General features: G+C 44.2%; 1 long non-coding RNA gene across 1 annotated transcript; it reads right to left on the bottom strand.

The window, feature by feature from the left end:
- Positions 1-1,406: 1,406 nt before the first annotated feature.
- On the bottom strand, positions 1,407-6,429 carry LOC116971704. Its single transcript, XR_004411570.1, has 3 exons — positions 6,309-6,429; positions 1,540-1,542; positions 1,407-1,416 (listed from the first exon to the last, which is right to left on the bottom strand). It is a non-coding gene; the product is annotated as an uncharacterized LOC116971704 (long non-coding RNA).
- Between the last annotated feature and the right edge of the window lie 17,124 nt (positions 6,430-23,553).

The raw sequence follows: 23,553 nt of genomic DNA on the forward strand, positions 1-23,553 counted from the left end.
CATAAATCATCACCCCAAGGCTTAAGTCACGAAATATTAAAAACATCAATTATTTATTTCCTTGGGTCCTGCACTTTGTGTTAAACAAACATGATACATCAGGATGAACACAGCACTGCACCCATTGTAAATGTTTTTTGAAACAGCCAAGCAAGTAAGTGTTGGCACTCAGCTCGCTCACGCCTCTAACTTAGAAGGTCATGGGCTTGTTCCAAGGACAAACTCAGGCTGATGCTCCGGGCGTGGTTCTGAGACAACACTCTCAGTACGGACGCAGTCTGTCAGATCTGATGTCAAATTGTCTGTCTCGGGCGTTGCAAAATGGTCACTTTACAGGTATGTTCTCCCAGCCACTAGAGTCATAGAGTGACACAGTGTGGAAACAGGCCCTTCGGCCCAACTTGACCACACCGGCCAATCTATCCCAGCTACACTAGTCCCACCTGCCCACGTTGGTCAATATTCCAGCTACACTAGTCCCACCTGCCCACGTTTGGTTAATATCCCAGCTACACTAGTCCCACCTGCCCATGTTTGGTCAATATCCCAGCTACACTAGTCCCACCTGCCCACGTTGGTCAATATCCCAGCTACACTAGTCCCACCTGCCCACGTTTGGTTAATATCCCTCCAAGCCTGTCCTATCCATATAAAGTAACTGTCTAACTGTTTCTTAAATGTTGGGATAATCCCAGCCTCAACTACAGGTACCTCCTCTGGCAGCTTGACAACCCAGGAGTGTTTAATTGTAGATAGACACAAAAAGCTGGAGTACTGTAACTCCGCGGGACAGGCTGCATCCCTGGAGAGAAGGAATGTGTAACGTTTCAGGTCAAGACCTTACTTCAGACTAATGTTATATGTACTGAAAACGGAACAATAAAATTCTTACTTGCAGCAGCATAACATGTCTGTAAACACAGTCGTCATAGATGCCGTAACAAACAAAACAAAAGCTCAATAAATTAAAAAAAAATCAATATCAGTGCAAAAAAGACTGCAGCCTTTAGTGCAACCAAGACAGTTCATATGTAGAAACAAAGAACTGCAGATGCTGGTTTATACCAAAGATAGACATAAAGCGCTGGAGTAACTCGACAGGTGAGCCAGCATCTCTGGAGAAAAAGGATGGGTGACATTTCGGGTCAGGACCCTTCTTCAGACTGAGTCTGAACTTCAAACTTTCTCCAGAGATGCTGCCTGACCCCCTTAGTTAGTCCAGCACTTTGTGTCTATCTTCGAGACAGTTCATAATTCATAGTTTAAGCCCAAGCCTTGCCCATGGCTATAAAAGACTTAGGATCTCCGGAGAAGGTTAAAGTGACTGGGAAAATAAAGGTTATTTCTCCTCTCCCTCCATCATTTGAATCCACTCGCTGTTCCTAGTGAATGGATAATTGGGTTCCAAACACTTCACTCAATCCATTACCCATTCCCTTCTTGGCAAGTTTGCCATTTGCCTAGTTTTCCCATGGGAACAGATATATATATATGTGTTGGGAAGAACTGCAGATGCTGGTTTACATCGACGATAGACACAAACTGCTGGAGTAACTCAACAGGACTGGCTGCATCTCTGGATAGAAGGAATGGGTGACGTTTTGGGTGGACCCTTCTTCAGGTGGAAGACGAAACATCACCCATTCCTTCTTTCCAGAGATGCTGCCTGTTTAGCTGAATTCCTCCAGCATTGTGTCTCTATGGACAGATATATCCCTACTCTCACTTTGACTACAAAGTAAATGTGTCTTTCTGCAGCCTGATGAAGAAAACAAAAACAGCAGTGGATGATGGTGATTCATCGGCACCCTGGTGTTTTATTGTGAAAGGTATTTTATTGTGAAAGAGCTGGGACAAGGACACTGGGTATCTGATGGCCTAATCACACTAGGAAACTTGGAGCAAAGAAACAGTGGGCATCTGGATTTGTGTAGCACAGGGCAACCTGGTTCATGGGGACCCTTGGTCATGGACATCCGAGCAAGATAGTCCAATAAAGCCCGATCAAAGATAGTGCAAAGGTTCCCAATGAGGGAGAGGGAAGGTCAGAACTGCTCTCTACCTGATGAGAGGACCGTTCGGTTGCCCAATGACTGCGATGCGCTGGGTTGGGTATTCCCATGTCCCTCAACAGATTGTGTTGGCATTCTGGAACACCAAGTACCTCCATAGCCATCATCTGCCATCTCCACTCCCTGGCCATTAGCTGTTTCAAAGAACTGTAGCCCACATGTTCAATGGCTTAGCCCTCCCACACACCCTCCCAAGTTGCCAATTCACCACTTCATCTGGCTAATTGATTATTACTATATCTCCCATAATCTGTCATCCGATTGTTCGGAAATCACAATGCGTGGCAGACAAGATCACCAGTCCCCAATCCCTTTATCACACCCCTAGTTCCCATGCTCCCACTAAAGCATAGTAGGTCTCTGCTTTCCCCATTCCCACTTAGCACATAAGGCACCTGCAATCCCTGTTACACACCTGGGCCTTGCTTCCCGTGTTCGAGGTACCACACTGAGCCCCTGTTCCTACAATCCCTTTGACACACCAAGGCCCTAGTTCTCCTGCTCACTCCAACACACCAGAGCCCTGGTTTCCATGCTCTCTCACAACTCATAAGGGCCTTTTTTTCCACATTTCCAATGTAGTAAGTTAAAATGCATTGAAGTATTAATCAGAAGTCTGAAAGATCTGCTAGTCCCGCACTGTCAGCATCTCTACTGTGTCGGAAGGAACTGCAGATACTGGCTTACACCGTAGATAGACACAACATGCTGAAGTAACTCAGTGGGACATGCAGCATCTCTGGATAAAAGGAATGGGTGATGTGCTCGATTAATGGTGTTTGACTGTTATATTTGGATTACTTTTCCAGGAGCTAATATGGCAGACAGGGCCAGCATTTATTGCCTATCCCTTACAGCCCAAGCTGTTTCTGTCTGTGCTCCTGGAAATATTTTCAATTTTCACAATAGCCTGATATTCCAACCATTTTGATTGTCAGCTGTGAAATCTATTTGAAAACGTTTGAAAAATGACTTTTAGGTAACAAAAATCTGTCATTTTCAGATCTAAAATTACCAACCAGCTATACATGAATTGCCATTTGCAGAGCAGTTCCAAACCTCTTTCACCTCCCATGTGCAGAACTATTTCCAATTTCACTCTAAAATACTCAACCTCAATGGTATATTTAAATTCAGATTATATGAAATTTATGCATTACAAAATAATATTGCGAAGAGTTTTTTTAGCTTCAGAAACCACGGCTTTGATTTCATGTCTGCATTGCAATTTATGGTCAACGTTTATGACATTTTACATTTCTGTAAACTTATAATTAAAAGCTTTTCTAAAGAGCTGTTGATAACTGGGTAACACCCTTGTCTCTGGTTCTGATGGCTGTGAGTTCACTTCCTACACAAGGGAAATGAACATAAAAATCTTGGGCTGTCTGTCCAATTGTCTGTCTGTCTGTCCATTGATTCATGTTATTCAGTAACCCACAGAATAAAATGCTTACCACATTTGGCAATCTACAAATGCTATTCTTATTCTAGGGTAACAATGGCCCCTTTAAACAAATATTGGCTACGGAGATTAGAGACTTCTTTTCTCAGCACAATCATCCAGTCTGAGAACAAGTCGTCTACACATTTTGTGATTGGATGTAGGAACTGGGACCCTCGATGTGTAAAAGGGAGCAGAGGAACAAATGCCATGCTGTGTTAAAGGGGGTATAGGAACCATGAGCTCAGAGTGTTAGAGGGGGTACAGGAATACAGTAAATGCCCCACTGTGCTAAAGGGAGTATAGGAACCAGGATATACACAAAATGTTGTAGCTCTGGATAGAAGGAATATATGACGTTTCGGGTCAAGACCCTTCTTCAGACTGAGAGTCATGGAGAGGGAGACACAGAGATCAGGAAGTGTAAGGTGCGAAAACGAGACATCAAAGCGGTACGTAGATCAAGGAAAATATAGAATATATTGTTAACTAGGAGAAGGTGGCAACGAAGCAATAGACAATAAACAATAGACAATAGACAATAGGTGCAGGAGTAGGCCCTTCGAGCCAGCGCCACCATTCAATGTGATCATGGCTGATCATCCCCAATCAGTACCCCGTTCCTGCCTTCTCCACATATCACCTGACTCCGTTATCTTTACAGAGTTAAAATTTAATCAAGGGGACAATCAGACTGGTCGGAGAAATAGGAAGGGGAGAGATGGCAAGAGAGGGAAAGCAAGGGTTCCTTGAAGTTAGAGAAGTCAATATTCATACCACGGGGGTGTAAGCTGCCCAAGCAAAATATGAGGTGCTGTTCATCTAATTTGCGTTGGGCCTCACTCTGACAGTGGAGGAAGCCCAAGACAGAAAGGTCAGTATAGGAAAGGGAGGTGTTTAGTAACTGGGAGATCAGGTAGGTTTAGGTGGACTGAGCGGAGGAGTTCAGCGAAACGATCGCCGAGCCTGGGCTTCGTCTCGCCGATATATAGAAGTCCACACCTGTAACAGCGGATATAGTAGATGAGGTTGGAAAAGGTGCAAGTGAACCAGTAGCTCGATGTGTTAAAGGGAGCACAGGAACTAATGGTCTGCTGTGAAAAAGTGAGTATAGGAACCAGGAGCTCAGTGTGTTAAAAAAGTGGATAGGAAAAAATGTCCAGCTCGGTTAAAGGGATTATAGGGACCAGGACTCTGGTGTATTAAGGAGAGCATTGTAACCAAAGCCCTGCTAGTTAAAGAGAGCATAGGAATAATATTCTATGCTCTGATGTCTGAAGAAGTCACCCATTCCTCCTCTCCAGAGATGCTGCCTGTCCCTCTGCGTTACTCCAGCTTTTTGTGTCTATCATAGGAATAACGTTGGTGGATGATGGCAGGGTGATGGGAACTATGTCGGTGTTTTGGAGGGACGAGGATTGGGCATGGTCATTCATCCCATGATGGCCACACATGGTGAAAATGAGTGGATCGGGTTAATCCCACTTTCCTTCACCTGGTCACAGGAGACCTCTTTCTCCACCATCATCTCAGGCAATGATTTCCAGAACCACACTACTCTTTGAGGACATTTTTTTTAAATGGATCTCCCATCTAATCCTGGCCGTAATTAAAATTAGTACTCTCCACTGATTGACATCTCCATCAAGCCAAAGGAGTCCTTCCCATCAAGTCTACACACCTAGTCCCAACATCTCAAGTCCAAAACGAAGACATCTATAGAAACATAGAAACATAGAAAATAGGTGCAGGAGTAGGCCATTCGGCCCTTCGAGCCTGCACCGCCAGTCAATATGATCATGGCTGATCATCCAACTCAGTATCCTGTACCTGCCTTCTCTCCATACCCCCTGATCCCTTTAGCCACAAGGGCCACATCTAACTCCCTCTTAAATATAGCCAATGAACTGGCCTCAACTACCTTCTGTGGCAGAGAATTCCAGAGATTCACCACTCTCTGTGTGAAAAATGTTTTTCTCATCTCGGTCCTAAAAGATTTCCCCCTTATCCTTAAACTGTGACCCCTTGTTCTGGACTTAACCACATAACCTTATACCAATTACAGCACGGAAACAGGCCATCTCGGCCCTACAAGTCCGTGCCGAACAATTAATTTCCCCTAGTCCCATCTACCTGCACTCAGACCATAACCCTCCATTTCTTTCCCATCCATATACCCATCCATATCCACTTCCCCAACATCGGGAACAATCTTCCTGCATCTAGCCTGTCCAACCCCTTAAGAATTTTGTAAGTTTCTATAAGATCCCCCCTCAATCTTCTAAATTCTAGCGAGCACAAACCGAGTCTATCCAGTCTAATGAGCTCCCTCATTAGAGCCCCCTCATCGAGTTCCGATATGCAGACAACAACTGTGTTGCAGGTCTCTCAGAAAATAATCTGCAACAGATCCTGACTGCCTTCAACAGTGCATACATGAAACTTGGACGTACCATCAACTCCAAGAAGACTCAGGTTATCTAACAATCGCCACCAACTGAGACAAATCGGAAAGAACCGTCAATTCAACTTGGTGAAACAACCCTTGAAAATGTGGTCCACTTTCCGTATCTTGGAAGTCACCCCTCCTCCAATGTCGACCTTGATGACGAGATCCAACACCGTCTTAAGCGTGCTGGAGCTGGAACAGCTTTTGGACGTCTTCGAACGAGTCTTTCAAAATCGTGACATCCGAACAGACACCAACATGTTAGCGTACAAGGCAGTGGTGATTCCAACGCTCCTGTATGCATCAGAAACCTGGACACCATACCGACGCCATCTGAAAACACGTTCCATCAACGATGTCTTTGAAGCAGCTTAAATATCAGTTGGGAAGACAGAAGAACCAACTTCAGCGTGCTGAATGAAGCGAAAACATCTAGCATCGAAGCCTTCGTCATCAAGAACCAACTAAGATGTCTCGGTCATGTTGTTCGGATGGAATACGAGCGTCTACCAAAGCAAACCTTCTACTCCCAGCTTAAAGAGGCGGACAAAAGAAGAGATTCAAAGACGCCTTAAAAGCCAGCATGAAGAAATGTACAATCGACATCGACAATTGGGAAACCAATGCCAAGGACAGGAAACACTGGCGAACCATCATCCAAGAAAGAACAGCGACCTTCGAAGCCAAGAGATGCGCAGAATTGGAAGAAAAGAGAAGAAAACGGAAAGAGAGGCAGCAACAACCAAAGCCTGATCTGCCATCTGGAATTACCTGTCCTGAATGTCGAAGAACTTTCAAAGCCAGGATTGGACTCATAAGCCACCTGAGAGTCCATAAAAACAACAGAACGTAGACCATCATCCTCGACCTCGAGGGATAGCCACGACAACACACCTAGATTAACTATCTTCTTGGGCAAAAGAATGAGCCCAATCTGGCCAGTCTCTCCACATAACCATGACTTTCCAGTCTCAGCCACACCCATGTTTATCTCCGCTCCTCTGCCGTCCCATCACTCCTACAAATGGTGGCAAAAACTGTATGCAGTAAAATGGAGGCAAAATAATGTGGATGCTGGAGTCTGGAGTCTCTCACCTCTCTCTCCACCTATCTCCCCTCTCTCTACTCCATCAGTCTGAAGAAGGGTATCGATCCGTAAGGTCACCAGTCCATTTCCCTCCATGGCCGCTGCCTGATTTTTTGAGTTTGCCTGCAGTTTGTTTTCTGCTTGAGATTTCAGCACCTGCAGTCTTTTCTGTCTCCAATTTAGAAACTGTTTGCCCAGTACTTTTTTTAAATTTCAAAATAGAGCTTATTCAGGTGATAAATATATATAAAACATGAACTGTGCAAAAAATTCACCTGACATTTTTGGAGGCTATACAAATTATTCAATACAGTCTACATACATTGCTTAGATTTCACAAATGTATCCCCTACCCTTGCCACTCATGTGGCCCATTGGCATGGGATCTCTTCCCTTATTTTGAGGGGCGTCTCCACCACACCCTGCCCCCCATGTCCAACAGCGGAAGGACCCTAGACTATGGTCCTCCTCCACCGAGCCTTGGCGTTCACTGCTCTGAGCAGAAGATAGACACAAAAAGCTGGAGTAACTCAGATGGAAGAACGGTCTCATAGAAACATAGAAACATAGAAAATAGCTGCAGGAGTAGGCCATTCGGCCCTTCGAGCCTGCACCGCCATTCAATATGATCATGGCTGATCATCCAACTCAGTATCCTGTACCTGCCTTCTCTCCATGCCCCCTGATCCCTTTAGCCACAAGGGCCACATCTATCTCCCTCTTAAATATAGCCAATGAACTGGTCTCAACTACCTTCTATGGCAGAGAATTCCAGAGATTCACCACTCCATGTGTGAAAAATGTTTTTCTCATCTCGGTCCTAAAAGATTTCCCCCTTATCCTTAAACTGCGACCTCTTGTTCTGGACTTCCCCTACATCGGGAACAATCTTCCTGCATCTAGCCTGTCCAACCCCTTAAGAATTTTGTAAGTTTCTATAAGATCCCCCCTCAATCTTCTAAATTCTGTGGTCTTCCTCGTCCACAGACCACAGTCTGTTCGTATTGGTGGAAATGTGTCAGCCTCGATAACAATCAGCACGGGAGCACCTCAAGGCTGCGTGCTCAGCCCCCTGCTGTACTCACTCTATACCCATGACTGCGTAGCGAACCACAGTGCGAACTCCATCATCAAGTTCGCTGACGACACCACTATTGTGGGGCGTATCACTGATGGGGATAAGTCAGAGTACAGAAGAGAGATCGAGCAACTGTCCATATGGTGCCAGCGCAATAACCTGGCCCTCAACACCAGCAAAACCAAGGAACTGATTGTGGACTTTGGAAGGAGTAGGAGGGGGACCCACAGCCCCATTTATATCAACGGGTCGATGGTTGAAAGGGTCAAGAACTTCAAATTCATGGGCGTGCACATCTCTGAAGATCTTTCCTGGTCCGAGAACACTAACGCAATTATCAAAAAAGCTCATCAGCGCCTCTACTTCCTGAGAAGATTACGGAGAGTCGGATTGTCAAGGAAGACTCTCTCTAACTTCTACAGGTGCACAGTCGAGAGCATGCTGACCGGTTGCATCGTGGCTTGGTTCGGCAATTTGAGCTCCCTGGAGAGGAAAAGACTACAAAAAGTAGTAAACATGCCCAGTCCATCATCGGCTCTGACCATCCTTCCATCGAGGGGATTTATCGCAGTCGCTGCCTCAAAAAGGCTGGCAGTATCATCAAAGACCCACACCATCCTGGCCACACACTCATCTCCCTGCTACCTTCAGGTAGAAGGTACAGGAGCCTGAAGACTGCAACAACCAGGTTCAGGAATAGCTACTTCCCCTCAGCCATCAGGCTATTAAATCTGGCTCGGACAAAACTCTGATTATTAACAACCACTTTCTGTAATTTGCACTTTACCAGTTTATTTATTCATGTGTGTATATATTTATATCATGGTATATGGACACATTTATCTGTTTTGTAGTAAATGCCTACTATTTTCTGTGTGCTTAAGCAAAGCAAGAATGTCATTGTCCTATACAGGGACACATGACAATAAACTCACTTGAACTTGAACTCACTTGAACTTGAACTTGAACTTGAATTCTAGCGAGTACAAGCGTAGAGTCTATCCAGTCTTTCTTCATATGAAAGTCCTGACATCCCAGGAATCAGTCTGGTGAACCTTCTCTGTACTCCCTCCATGGCAAGAATAGCCAAAACATTATCTATTCCTTTTCTCCGGGGATGCTGCCTGACCTGCTGAGTTACTTCAGGTTTTTGTGTCTATCTTCGGTTTAAACCAGCATCTGCAGCTCCTTCCTGCACATTTCGACTGCCCTGAGCAACTGCCTTCCATCTCAGGTTCCAGGTGACCAATGGTGAGAGTTTTGAGGATGGAGCAATTGGAGGGATTAAGTCAAGTGTTTAAATCTCCAGGAATAAGTCAACCTGATCTGGCAATCTTAAATCAGAACACAGGCTCCAAAACGTCTAACGCATGTCAAGCCAATGTTAACACTGCAGCAATCTCTCATTTCCTGTCTGGGTTCCAACCTATATTTCTTGCTATTGTCAGGACGCTGACTATATCAGCAAAGAGTTTAACCATATAACCATATAACAATTACAGCACGGAAACAGGCCATCTCGGCCCTACAAGTCCGTGCCGAACAACTTTTTTCCCTTAGTCCCACCTGCCTGCACTCATACCATAACCCTCCATTCCCTTCTCATCCATATGCCTATCCAATTTATTTTTAAATGATACCAACGAACCTGCCGCCACCACTTCCACTGGAAGCTCATTCCACACCGCTACCACTCTCTGAGTAAAGAAGTTCCCCCTCATGTTACCCCTAAACTTCTGTCCCTTAATTCTGAAGTCATGTCCTCTTGTTTGAATCTTCCCTATTCTCAAAGGGAAAAGCTTGTCCACATCAACTCTGTCTATCCCTCTCATCATTTTAAAGACCTCTATCAAGTCCCCCCTTAACCTTCTGCGCTCCAGAGAATAAAGACCTAACTTATTCAACCTATCTCTGTAACTTAGTTGTTGAAACCCAGGCAACATTCTAGTAAATCTCCTCTGTACTCTCTCTATTTTGTTGACATCCTTCCTATAATTGGGCGACCAAAATTGTACACCATACTCCAGATTTGGTCTCACTAATGCCTTGTACAATTTTAACATTACATCCCAGCTTCTATACTCAATGCTCTGATTTATAAAGGCTAGCATACCAAAAGCTTTCTTTACCACCCTATCTATATGAGATTCCACCTTCAAGGAACTAGGCACGGTTATTCCCAGATCCCTCTGTTCAACTGTATTCCTCAATTCCCTACCATTTACCATGTACGTCCTATTTTGATTTGTCCTGCCAAGGTGTAGCACCTCACATTTATCAGCATTAAACTCCATCTGCCATCCTTCAGCCCATTTTTCCAAATGGCCTAAATCACTCTGTAGACTTTGGAAATCCTCTTCATTATCCACAACACCCCCTATCTTGGTATCATCTGCATACTTACTAATCCAATTTACCACCCCTTCATCCAGATCATTGATGTACATGACAAACAACAAAGGACCCAACACAGATCCCTGAGGCACTCCACTAGTCACCTGCCTCCAACCCGACAAACAGCCATCCACCATTACCCTCTGGCTTCTCCCATTCAGCCACTGTTTGTTGGGTGTTAATGGCCAGTAGTTTAATGAAGTGACAAAAATAGTGGCCTCAGGTTCTGTTACAGACTGCTGATGCTGGATGAAATTTCTGCCTTCAGACAATGAAGCAAAGAGTGAATGAAAGAGGTTTTTAAATCATCTTCCCAGGCAGGGGGGTCAGTGGAGTTTCCTCCTGTGCTTAACCTGAAAACTGACTTCACGGCTGAATCCATAAATATTGGAAAATCCAAGTGCCCTGGTTCCTGGGACTGATGTTATTTGGGGGATGTCATTTGGAGGATTAATGAATGGCACTGACGCATTGTAAGAAAATTGATTAAATTGATGGTCCAATGAATATGAAGAAAGAAATGTACTGACTGTTTCTTTCTGTATATATCGTGAATAGAATCTATTTTTGAAAAACAAATGGTGATTTGGTGGGATATCATTTGGTGGTGTTGGTCGGATATAATCTCTGCCGAATATAATTCACTGGAAATATTCAGTTTAGTTTGGAGGCACAGCATGGAAACAGGCCCTTCATCCCACCAAGTCCACACCAACCAGCAATCACCCACACACTAGTCGTATCCTACAGACTAAGGGCTGTTTACAGAAGCTAATTATCCTACATACCTGCGCGCCTTTGGAATGTAGGAGGAAACTGGAGCACCTGTAGAAAACCCAAGCGCACACAGGGAGAACGTACAAACTCCATACCGACAGCTTCCATAGTCAGGATTGAACCCAGGCCCCTGCCGCTCTAAAGCAGCAAATGTGCCCATTTAAAGGGATATGATTTGATGGATTTGGTCAGTTATCATTTGGTGGGATATAATTTGGTCGTTTTTGACATATATGTTTTGTGGATTTGGTGAGATATATTTTGCTTTATATCTCACGTCATTATCATTGGTGTGCCGTTATCAGCAAATGGCATAGCATTCTGAGAATGTGAAAGGGGAATGGTGTACAGGGAATCCATGCAGTTGAGCATTGTGGATTGAAATAGACACAAAAAGCTGGAGTAACTCAGCGTGTCGGACAGCATCTCTGGAGAAAAGGATGGGGTCCTTCTTCAGACTAGGCTAAGATTGACGTGGAAGATTGACTAGGCTAATGCTTGGGCTGAGTGTTGGCTGTTTAAGAATGGCTAACTAGGTTGCAACAACACATACAAATTTACAGTATACAAAACTGTGGATATTGGAAATCAAATCAAGTCGAATTTAAATGCACAAGTATGATGAGGTACAGGCACAATGAAAATCTTGCTTGTAGCAGCATCAGAGGCACATACAGTGGCTTGCAAAAGTATTCATACCCCTTGAACTTTTCCACATTTTGTCACGTTACAACCACAAACGTATTTTATTGGGATTTTATGTGATAGACCAACACAAAGTGGCGCATAATTGTGAAGTGGAAGGAAAATGATACATGGTTTTCAAATTTTTTTACAAATAAAAAACTGAAAAGTGTGGCGTGCAAAAGTACTCAGCCCCCTTTACTCTGATACCCCTAAATAAAATCCAGTGCAACCAATTGCCTTCAGAAGTCACCTAATTAGTAAATAAAGTCCACTTGTGTGTAATCTAATCTCAGTATAAATACAGCTGTTCCGTGAAGGCCTCAGAGGTTTGTTAGAGAACATTAGTGAACAAACAGCATCATGAAGCCCAAGGAACACACCAGACAGGTCAGGGATAAAGTTGTGGAGAAGTTTAAAGCAGGGTTAGGTTATAAAAAAATATCCCAAGCTTTGAACATCTCACGGAGCACTGTTCAATCCATCATCCGAAAATGGAAAGAGTATGGCACAACTGCAAACCTACCAAGACATGGCCGTCCACCTAAACTGACAGGCCGGGCAAGGAGAGCATTGATCAGAGAAGCAGCCAAGAGGCCCATGGTAACTCTGGAGGAGCTGCAGAGATCCACAGCTCAGGTGGGAGAATCTGTCCACAGGACAACAATTAGTCGTGCACTCCACAAATCGGGCCTTTATGGAAGAGTGGCAAGAAGAAAGCCATTGTTGAAAAAAAGCCATAAGACGTCCCGTTTGCAGTTTGCCACAAGCCATGTGGGGGACACAGCAAACATGTGGAGGAAGGTGCTCTGGTCAGATGAGACCAAAATTGAAGTTTTTGGCCTAAATGCAAAACGCTATGTGTGGCGGAAAACTAACACTGCACATCACCCTGAACACACCATCCCCACTGTGAAACATGGTGGTGGCAGCATCATGCTGTGGGGATGCTTTTCTTCAGCAGGGACAAGGAAGCTGGTCAGAGTTGATGGGAAGATGGATGGAGCCAAATACAGGGCAATCTTGGAAGAAAACCTGTTAGAGTCTGCAAAAGACTTGAGACTGGGGCGGAGGTTCACCTTCCAGCAGGACAACGACCCTAAACATACAGCCAGAGCTACAATGGAATGGTTTAGATCAAAGCATATTCATGTGTTAGAATGGCCCAGTCAAAGTCCAGACCTAAATCCAATTGAGAATCTCTGGCAAGACTTGAAAATTGCTGTTCACAGATGCTCTCCATCCAATCTGACTGAGCTTGAGCTATTTTGCAAAGAAGAATGGGCAAAATTTTCAGTCTCTAGATGTGCAAAGCTGGTAGAGACATACCCCAAAAGACTTGCAGCTGTAATTGCAGCGAAAGGTGGTTCTACAAAGTATTGACTCAGGGGGGCTGAATACTTTTGCACGCCACACTTTTCAGTTTTTTATTTGTAAAAAAATATGAAAACCATGTATCATTTTCCTTCCACTTCACAATTATGCACCACTTTATGTTGGTCTATCACATGAAATCCCAATAAAATACATTTACGTTTGTGGTTGTAACGTGACAAAATGTGGAAAAGTTCAAGGGGTATGAATACTTTAGCAAGCCACTGTAGATTGAGACAATGCACAAAATGACATTATACATAAATTACACATAAAATCTGTAAGACAGAATATAACAAGACTGTGCAAAAAACAAGACGTTAGTGCATTAGAAAATAAGTCTATGGATGTGCAAGAGGTGGTATGTAGTATATTTTGCCAAGGTAGGATTAAAGTTGATAGACACAAAATGCTGGAGTAACTCAGCGGGACAGGCAGCATCTCTGGAGAGATGGAATGTGTGATGTTTCGGGTTGAGAACACTTCTTCAGATTGAAGTTGTGCAGGTCAGTTAAAGAACCTGATGGTCGAAGAAAATCAGCTGTTCGTGAACCTAGTGCTGTGAGATTTAAAGTTTCTTTAACTCCACCCTAAAGCTAGCAATGGGAAGAGGGCAGATACTGGGAATCCTTGATGTTAGATGCGGCATTCTTGAGGCAGCTTCTCACATAGATGCTTTCAATGGAGGAGAGGGCCGTGCTTGTGGTGGAGTAGAATAAAAATAGGAAATACTGGAAAGAATCAGCTGGTCAGATAGCATCTGTGGAGTGAGAAACAGGTGCAACATCTGAGAGTTCTGACAAGGGATGCTCAGCATGAAATGTTACCTCTGTTTTTCTCTCCACATGGATGCTGGTGGGTGCATTCACCATTTACTACTTTTATTGTATTCCTATATTGAATAAAAGGTAACCTCATGTACAATTTGGAGGGGAACATAGCGTGGATGTTGAAAGGATGTTTCTCCTCATGGGGTTTTTGGTACATGGATACAATAGATTTAGAGGGGATATGGGCCAAACGCAGGCAGGTGGGAGTAGTGAAGATGGGACATGCTGGTCATTGTGGGCAGGTTGGGACGAAGGGCCTGTTTCCATACTGGCTCTATGACTCTATGACTCTATGGAGCATGGTCCCTTTGTTATAGGAATGTAGGTAGGAATTTGATGAGTAAAAGTGGGTTTCTCAAGGCAAGGTTATGTAACTTTGTCTTAATCCACATTGAGGTTATGGATGTACTGTTCCAGTAATTCAACCAACATGCTGACACAATCTCTCCAAGGTAACACCCTCTGGGAGTCACTGATGAAACATTTTTGCTGCACTACAGTTGGAGAGCAGAGGTATTAGGCAATGCTCAGACCAAAGCTACCAGTCTTAAATCTTCCCAGGACCATGTTACGAAGCTGCTCATTCACAAATGATGAGAGAATTGTGCACTCATCGCAGCCAGTAACAATAACAAGTAGCGTTTATACAACACAGTGAAATATCCCGCAGTGCTTCACAGGAATGCTTTTCAAACGAAATATATAAGCAGCATATAAAGATATATTAGACCAGCTGAGCAAAAGCTTAGCCAAAGTGGCAGTGTAGTGGCCCAGCGGTAGAGCTGCATCCTCACAGCGTCAGAGGCCCCGGTTCAATCCTGACTACGGATGCTGTCTGTGCAGAGTTTGCATGTTCGCCTAGTGACTAGGTGGTTTTTCACTGGTGCTCCCATGTCCCCTTTCTAAAGTCATGCAGGTTCGTAGGTTAATTGTCTTCTGTAAATTGCCCCTAGAGTGTCGGATGCGAAAGTGAGATAACGTAGAACTAGTGAGCGATGGTAGGCACAGACTTGGTGGGCCGAAGGGCCTGTTTCCACTCCATCTCTAAAACTACAACTAAAACTAAAGTTGTACATTTTTCTTTGAGGTGATGGACATATTTCAAGATCTTAGGGTCATCGAGATGTACTCCACCATAATAGGCCCTTTGGCCCACCACATCTATGCTAACCCTTCTCTCCATCTATACTCACCCCATATTAAGAACATATCCTTCTATGCTTTGCCTATACAAATTCCTATCTAAAAGTCCCTTAAGTGAAGTGATTGTATGCGATTAGTTCAGTTTAGTTGAGAGATATGGGCCACCGAGTCCACGTCGACCAGCAATCACCTATGCAGTAGTTCTTTCCTAGATACTAGGGACAATTTGCAGAAGTTAATTAACCTGCAAACATGCAAGCATTTGGAATGTGGGAAGAAACTGAAGCACCCAGAGAAACCCCACATGGTCACATCTCCTCTGCATTCTGTCCAGTGCAACCACACACATTGGAGAACATGGCAACCAGAATTGCACACGAAACAAGAGAAGAATCAAGAGGCAACAGTGTTTAGTTGTTACATGCACCTCCTCTAACATCCGGGTGAGACAGAGGTTCATATGCACATCATCAAACCTCATCTACTGCATCTGGTGTTCCCGCAGTGGCCTCCTGTACATCATCGACACCAAGCATCAACTCGACGGCTAGCTCGCTGAACACTTGCGATCAGTCCTCCAAGTCCTATTGATCTCCCAGCCGCTAACCATTTTAACTACCCTTCCTATTCCCATGCTGACCTTTCTGTCCTGAGCCTCCTCCATTCATCTGCTTATCATCCCCCTCACCTGCAACCACTTATTTATTACCTGCCAGGATAGACACAAAAAGCTGCAGTAACTCAGCGGGACAGGCAGCATCTCTGGAGAGAAGGAATGGGTGGCATTTCGGGTCAAGACTTTTGTAAACTAGCTTTCTGCAATTCCTTGTATCTACATTTGTGTTTGATTGTCATATTCACCAGGAATGGAACAATAACATTCTTATTTACAGAATCATTACCAGCCCATTAATGTAATAATACAATAAATAATGTACACTAATCAATCACTGTAGATAGACACAAAATGCTGGAGTAACTCAGCGGGACAGGCAGTATCTCTGGAGAGAAGGAAAGGGTGATGTTTCGAGTCGAGACCCTTCCTTAGACCGATAATAAATAACTGTAAATATCAATAAATTAATAATAAGTGACACTTGGTAACCAAACTATAATTGTGCAACATCCAAAGTCTGTAGTGCATAGAAACATAGAAAATAGGTGCAGGAGTAGGCCATTCGGCCCTTCGAGCCTGCACCGCCATTCAATATGATCATGGCTTATCAGACAACTAAGTATCCTGTACCTGCCTTCTCTCCATACCCCCTGATCCCTTTAGCCACAAGGGCCACATCTAACTCCCTCTTAAATATAGCCAATGAACTGGCCTCAACTACCTTCTGTGGCAGAGAATTCCTGAGATTCACCACTCTCTGTATGAAAAATGTTTTTCTCATCTCGGTCCTAAAAGATTTCCCCCTTATCCTTAAACTGTGACCCCTTGTTCTGGACTTCCCCAACATCGGGAACAATCTTCCTGCATCTAGCCTGTCCAACCCCTTAAGAATTTTGTAAGTTTCTATAAGATCCCCCCTCAATCTTCTAAATTCTGTGGTCTTCCTCGTCCACAGACCACAGTCGGTTCGTATTGGTGGAAATGTGTCAGCCTCGATAACAATCAGCACGGGAGCACCTCAATCTTCTAAATTCTAACGAGTACAAGCCGAGTCTATGCAATCAAGACAAAGTCCAATGTAGATCGTTGCTGAGGTAGGGTTGTGGTTAGAGTTGGTCAGTGTGGTTCAAGAGCTTGATGATTGCCGGGAAGAAGCTGGTCTTGAATCTGAAGCCACAGTTCTCAGGCTCTCCTGTGCGTTCTTCCCAATGGTAGCTGTGAAATGAGAGCACGGCCAGGTTGGTGAGCATCTTCGACGATACGAGCTTCCTTTTTGAGGCAGCGCTTCCTGTAAATCCCTATGATGGTGGGGAGGTCAATACACATGATGGGCCCGTGCACAATCCACCACTTTCTGCAGCCTCCTTCATTTCTGGGTGTCCAAGTTATCGAAACAGAGCATGATACAACCAGTCGGTATGCTCCCTACTATAGACCTGTTCAACAGAGTATTCACTTACATAACAAATCTCAAACTTCTGAGGAAGTAGATGCAGTGATGATATTTCTTTGTGATTGCATCATTGTACTGGGTCCAGTATGGATCTTCAGAAATATCATACATATAAATATCCAACACAGTTGACTCATCCCACTGCTGTCCCATCGATGAAGAATGGTTCATAGATTCTCGTCATTCTCTTCCTAAAGTCAACAGTCAGCTCTTTGAATAGACACAAAATGCTGGAATAACTCAGCAGGACAGGCAGCATCTGTGGAGAGAAGGAATGAGTGACGTTTCAGATCGAGACCCTTCTACAGACCCGAAACAACATTTATTCCTTCTCTCCAGAGATGCTGCCTGTCCTGCTGAGTTCCTTCAGCAGTTTGTGTCTATCTTCGGTTTAAACCAGCATCTGCAATTCCTTCCTGTGCATTTAATCAGCTCGTTGGTCTTGCTAACGTTTTGCACTAAAGTTGTTGCACCACCATTCAATGTGATAATCCAACCTGTACTTTGACTCATTGTTTCTCCAATGAATGATTGGAGTTCTCCAATTCTCCTCATCCTTATTCTCATTTGAGAATTCAAATGAGTTCTCCAATTTCTGCCAATGGGTAAAGCAATGGCAGGTGTAGGTTTTGTTCTATTGAATGGTCCACATGGGGACCACCAGAGCTGCAGATGTACATATATATTTATTCAGAGCAAGGAGATGTTTGGCAGGAGACCTGCTGGGAGAATCACTTGGAAGAATCTCTCTGAACTCAAAGTACATTGAGATTTAACCATATAACCAAATAACAATTACAGCACGGAAACAGGCCATCTCGGCCCTACAAGTCCGTGCCGAACAATTATTTTCACCTAGTCCCATCTACCTGCACTCAGACCATAACCCTCCATTCCTTTCCCATCCATATACCTATCCAATTTATTTTTAAATGATAAAATCGAACCTGCCTCCACCACTTCCACTGGAAGCTCATTCCACACAGCTACCACTTTCTGAGTAAAGAAGTTCCCCCTCATGTTACCCCTAAACTTCTGTCCCTTAATTCTGAAGTCATGTCCTCTTGTGTGAATCTTCCCTACTCTCAATGGGAAAAGCTTGTCCACGTCAACTCTGTCTATCCCTCTCATCATTTTAAAGACCTCTATCAAGTCCCCCCTTAACCTTCTGCGCTCCAGAGAATAAAGACCTAACTTATTCAACCTTTCTCTGTAACTTAGTTGCTGAAACCCAGGCAACATTCTAGTAAATCTCCTCTGTACTCTCTCTATTTTGTTGACATCCTTCCTATAATTGGGCGACCAAAATTGTACACCATACTCCAGAATTGGTCTCACCAATGCCTTGTACAATTTTAACATTACATCCCAACTTCTATACAATGCTCTGATTTATAAAGGCTAGCATACCAAAAGCTTTCTTTACCACCCTATCTAAATGAGATTCCACCTTCAGGGAACTATGCACAGTTATTCCTAGATCCCTCTGTTCAACTGCATTCCTCAATTCGCTACCATTTACCATGTACGTCCTATTTTGATTTGTCCTGCCAAGATGTAGCACCTCACACTTATCAGCATTAAACTCCATCTGCCATCTTTCAGCCCATTCTTCCAAATGGCCTAAATCTCTCTGTAGACTTTGGAAATCTACTTCATTATCCACAACACCACCTATCTTAGTATCATCTGCATACTTATTAATCCAATTTACCACACCATCATCCAGATCATTGATGTACATGACAAACAACAGTGGACCCAACACAGATCCCTGAGGCACCCCACTAGTCACCTGCCTCCAACCTGACAAACAGCCATCCACCATTACTCTCTGGCATCTCCCATTCAGCCACTGTTGAATCCATCTTGCTACTCCTGCATTTATACCCAACAATTGAACCTTCTTAACCAACCTTCCATGAGGAACCTTGTCAAAGGCCTTACTAAAGTCCATATAGACAACATCCACTGCTTTACCCTCATCAATTTCCCTAGTAACCTCTTCAAAAAATTCAAGAAGATTAGTCAAACATGACCTTCCAGGCACAAATCCATGTTGACTGTTCCTAATCAGACCCTGTTTATCCAGATGCTTATATATATTATCTCTAAGTATCTTTTCCATTAATTTGCCCACCACTGAAGTCAAACTAACAGGTCTATAATTGCTAGGTTTACTATAGAACCCTTTTTAAACAATGGAACAACATGCGCAGTACGCCAATCCTCGGGCACTATTCCCGTTTCTAATGACATTTGAAATATTTCTGTCATAGCCCCTGCTATTTCTACACTAACTTCCCTCAATGTCCTAGGGAATATCCTGTCAGGACCTGGAGACTTATCCACTTTTATATTTTTCAAAAGTGTCAGTACTTCTTTTTCTTTGAATCTCATAGTATCCATAGCTACTCTACTTGTTTCCCTTATCTCACATAATTCAATATCCTTCTCCTTGGTGAATACCGAAGAAAATAAATTGCTCAATATCTCCCCCATCTCTTTTGGCTCTGCAGATAGCTGTCCACTCTGTCTCTCTAATGGACCAATTTTATCCCTCGTTATCCTTTTGCTATTAATATAGCTGTAGAAACCCTTTGGATTTACTTTCACCTTACTTGCCAAAGCAACCTCATATCTTCTTTTAGCTTTTCTAATTTCTTTCTTAAGATTCTTTTTACATTCTTTATACTCCTCTAGCACCTCATTCACTCCATGCTGCCTATAATTATTGTAGATCTCTCTCTTTTTCCGAACCAAGTGTCCAATTTCCCTTGAAAACCATGGCTCTTTCCAATTTTTACTATTTCCTTTCAACCGAACAGGGACATAAAGATTCTGTACTCTTAAAATTTCCCCTTTAAATGTCCTCCATTTCTCTTCTACATCCTTCCCAAAAAACAAAATGTCCCAATTCACTCCTTTTAAATCCTTTCGCATCTCATCAAAGTTAGCCTTTCTCCAATCAAAAATCTCAACCCTAGGTCCAGTTCTGACCCTCTCCATAATTATATTGAAACTAATGGTATTGTGATCACTGGACCCGAAGTGCTCCCCAACGCATACCTCCGCCACCTGACCTGTCTCGTTTCCTAACAGGAGGTCCAGCACTGCCCCTTCTCTAGTAGGTACCTCTATGTATTGCTGCAAAAAACTATCCTGCACACATTTTACAAACTCCAAACCATCCAGCCCATTTACAGAATGTGTTTCCCAATCTATGTGTGGAAAATTAAAATCTCCCACAATCACTACCTTGTGCTTACTACTAATATCTGCTATCTCCTTACATATTTGCTCTTCCAATTCTCGCTCCCCATTTGGCGGTCTATAATACACCCCTATAAGTGTTGCTACACCTTTCCCACTTCTCAGTTCCACCCAAATAGCCTCCCTAGACGAGCCCTCTAATCTATCCTGCCACAGCACTGCTGTAATATCTTCCCTGACAAGCAATGCAACACCTCCACCTCTTGCCCCTCCAATTCTATCACACCTGAAGCAACGAAATCCTGGAATATTTAGTTTCCAATCACAGCCATCATGCAACCATGTTTCACTGATCGCCACGACATCATACTTCCAGGTGTCAATCCAGGCTCTAAGTTCATCCACCTTTCTTACAATGCTCCTAGCATTAAAATATGCACATTTAAGAAACCCACCACCTCTTATTCTCTGTTTATTTTCTTTTTCTTCTTTCTCCCCTAGATTTTGGGTCCGAGTGCTTCCCTTCTCTGCCTCCTGCCTCACACTCTGTCTACTAGCTTTCTCCACATGAGTCCCTCCCCCCAACCATTCTAGTTTAAAGTCTCCCCAGTAGCCTTTGCAAATCTCCCCGCCAGGATATTGGTCCCCTTCGGGTTCAAGTGCAACCCGTCCTTTCTGTACAGGTCACACCTTCCCCAAAAGAAGTCCCAATGATCTAGAAACTTGAATCCCTGCCCTCTGCACCAGTCCTTCAGCCACGCATTTATCCTCCACCTCGCTCCATTCCTACTCTCACTGTCGCGTGGCACAGGCAGTAATCCTGAGATTGTTACTTTTTTGGTCCTTTTCCTTAACTCTCCTCCCAACTCCCTAAATTCTCCCTTCAGGACCTCTTCTCTTTTTTTACCTATGTCATTGGTACCTATATGTACCACGACCTCAGGCTCCTCTCCCTCTGATTTCAGGATATCTTGAACTCGTTGAGACACATCCGAGACCCTGGCACCAGGGAGGCAGACTACCATCCGGGTCTCCCGACTGCGTCCACAGAATCGCCTATCCGACCCCCTAACTATAGAGTCCCCAATCACTATTGCCCTCTTCTTTTCCCTACCTTTCTGAGCAACAGGGCCGGTCTCTGTGCCGGAGGCCCGGCCACTGTCGCTACCCCCGGGCAGGCTGTCCCCCCCCCAACCGTACTCAAACAGGAGTACTTATTGTCAAGGTGTACAGCCACTGGGGTACTCACTCGTCCCTGCCTCTGCCCCTTGCCCCTCCTAACCGTGACCCACATGTCTGTCTCCCGTGGTCTTGGAGTGACCACCTCCCTATAACTCCTCTCTATGACCTCCTCACTCTCCCTGATCAGACGAAGGTCATCGAGCTGCTGTTCCAGGTTCCTAATACGGTCCCTTAGGAGCCCCATCTCGATGCACCTGGCGCAGATGTGGACGTCTGGAAGGCTATCAGATTCCTTGATCTCCCACATCTGACATCCAGAACAGCAAACCGCCCTGACATTCATTCTCCCCCCTTACCCTGGATACAATACAAATCAAACTGCTACAATACAATACAATCAGCAGGGATCTGACTCCCAATCAGCTGCTCCCTCTTGTCAGCTTCCACCAATCAGCGGCTTCCTCAAACCCACTTGTTTTGAAGTGCGAATGGAACTTGGAACGTTGCAGATTTGGTTTCCGCTCCTCCCTCCGTGACCTCTCCAACGGCTCTCGGGCCTCTGTAAGCAACAAGCCCCGCGCTCGGGTTTTATCCCTACCGCTCGGGTGTAGCTCCTCCCTCCGTGACCTCTCCAACGGCTCTCGGGCCTCTGTAAGCAACAAGCCCCGCGCTCGGGTTTTATCCCTACCGCTCGGGTGTAGCTCCTCCCTCGGCGACCTCTCCAACGGCTCTCGGGCCTCTGTAAGCAACAAGCCCCGCGCTCGGGTTTTATCCCTACCGCTCGGGTGTAGCTCCTCCCTCGGCGACCTCTCCAACGGCTCTCGGGCCTCTGTCTATTGTCTACTGTCTCTGTTTACAGAAACAAGAGACTACGAATGCTGAAATCTTGAGCAAAAAACCAAACTGCTGGAAGTACTCATGCCAGCATCTGTGGAGGGAAATGGATAGATGCCGTTTTGGTTGGGGGGCCTTTTTTAATTGAGGTGTTATGCTCTTTAAGCACAATGATAACAGCAGGTGATTAAACATAGTTTCAATTGCAAAAAGCAATACCAGCAGTTATTTTGAGAGGATAAAAATATAAAAACAGGGATGGATTGCTGAGGCTTAATAAGGCACTGGTCAGACCGCATTTGGAGTATTGTGAGCAGTTTTGAGTCCATATCTGAGGAAGGATGTGCTGCTGCTGGTGTTGGTGAGGGTCCAGAGGGGGGTTTACGAGAATGATCCCAGGAATTATTTGGTTAACATATGATGAACATTTGATAGCTCTGGATCTGTACTTGCTGGAGTTTAGAAGGATGAGGGAGGACCTCATTGAAACTTATTTAATAGTGAAAGGCCTGGATAGAGTGGATGTGGAGCAGAGTCTAGGATCAGAGGTCATAGCTTCAGAATAAAAGGATGTACCTTTATAAAGGAGATAAGGAGGAATTTATTTAGTCAGAGGGTAGTGAATCTGTGGAATTAATTGCCACAAAAGGCTATAGAGGCCAAAGCAATGGATATTTTTAAGGCGGAGATTGACAGATTAGTACGGGTGTCAGGGATTATGGGGAGAAGGTAGGAGAATGGGAAAGATAGATCAGCCATGATTGAATAGTAGAGTAGACGATAGGCCGAATGGCCTTATTTTGCACGCATAACTTATGAATGGTTAAAATGACATACTTTATTTTAATAATTTTGCAAATAGGCGTGGTTTTGTACAATTATATATTTATAATGGGAGTACATCTCAACTGATGAAACCCCCC

The sequence above is a fragment of the Amblyraja radiata genome, chromosome 4 (genome assembly GCF_010909765.2).
Source record: "Amblyraja radiata isolate CabotCenter1 chromosome 4, sAmbRad1.1.pri, whole genome shotgun sequence".
In the NCBI taxonomy this organism is placed as follows: domain Eukaryota; kingdom Metazoa; phylum Chordata; class Chondrichthyes; order Rajiformes; family Rajidae; genus Amblyraja; species Amblyraja radiata.